This window comes from Portunus trituberculatus, chromosome 34, assembly GCF_017591435.1.
Source record: "Portunus trituberculatus isolate SZX2019 chromosome 34, ASM1759143v1, whole genome shotgun sequence".
Taxonomy (NCBI): Eukaryota; Metazoa; Arthropoda; class Malacostraca; order Decapoda; family Portunidae; genus Portunus; species Portunus trituberculatus.
The window spans coordinates 11541533-11543189 of NC_059288.1; positions in this window are offsets into that span (position 1 = coordinate 11541533).

The window sequence follows — 1657 nt, forward strand, 5'->3', positions numbered from 1 at the left end:
GAAGGAAGAGTTTAATGATGCAAGGGTGAAAAGAAGAAATAGAAGACGAAACAAGGATGAAAAAAGCGTTAAAGATGGAAAGGTTTGGAGGAAGAAAAAAAAACAGATTAATGGAAGATGGGAAGAGAGTTGAATGATTCAAGACTCTGAGAAAAGAAAGCAACGGATAAAGAAAGAAAGGGAAAAGATGGGAAAGAAAAAGAAATATGGAGAAAAAAAAGAATAAGGGAAGGAGGAAGAACTATAGTGGCAGGTGAAATAATCAGATCAATTAAAGATTATCAATTAGGATTAAAACGCTGCTGTTTTTCGCCCTGTTTTTATCATTAGTGTTCCTTCAGTCTTTTTTTATTGCCTTTATCCATTAGTGGTCGATCGTTTCTCTATGTTTTCTGTCGTTTTATATCTTGTCATTTTTATTATTTTTGTTTTACGCTCGTTCATTTACATTTTATCCTTTTTCTTCATCTGACCGTGTTTTTTTATTTTCACTTCTTTGGTTCTTCTTCATTATTCTAGTTTTACGTTGCTATTTTTTTTGTCACATTTTCCATCCTCTCTCCACTGTCATTCCTTCTATTTCACTCTCTGTCTTTGGTTGTCCTGTGTTCTGAGTTTTGTGTCTTCTGTTATTTTATCTTATTCCTACATCTATTTTTGTTTATTGTTACATTACATTTCCTCCTCTCTGCCTATACCTTTTCTTTTCCTTCTCATATTTTTTCTGTTTACAATTTTGCTTATATTATTTCTTAGTTTTATGCCCATTTATCTTCTAAAGTCTTTTACCATCCCTGATACTTTTCCTCCGTTCTGGTTATTCCTTCCTTTTTCCTTCCATCCTTTTCCTTCCCTTTTCCTTCCTTCCTTCTTTTGTCCTTTCCTCTTTTTTACCTTTCGTTTTATATGTTTGCAGCAGAGTGAATTATTGAAGCGTGTTTTTCTTTTCTGAGGAAAACTGTGTTAATTCTTCCAAGAGTTCACAAAGAGAGGAAAACAACATAACATCTCTGGAGAATGAACTAAATTGTTTTAATACATTGTCAACACACACACACACACACACACACACACACACACACACACACACACAAAATTACATAAGTACGCACAAACATTAAAGAGGATGTTAAAGCTGAAGTTCCGGTGAGAATGTAGCAGCAAACAGAGAGGAGTTGAGGTGATGTGACCAAAACCACCAAAACCACCACCAATGCTGCGCCTTTATTATTCTCCTATTTATTGAGAATAATTGGTGTCTTTACTTCTAATATTTTATACTATGGACAAAACTACATCTCTTTGTTTAATGCTAGTAGCTTCTAACCTGTTATTTTCAATTTCACTACAAGATACCATTACTTCAGAACACTTTTCCAATAATTTACCACTAGAGACATCTCCTCTGGTATCCAAAAATACAACTACTATTGTTCATTTAGACCCAACCACCACTAAAGCCGTCACGACAATCACCTTCGTCTCCACCACCGACAACCACCACCATCCCACCACCACCACCATTACATTATAAAACAAAAGAACAGGAACAACAACAAATATCCTCAAACTGTGGAAACAAGTGTCACTAAGCAGAACAGAAACGTCAAATGCAGAACAAATTAAAACAACACACACACACACACACACACACACA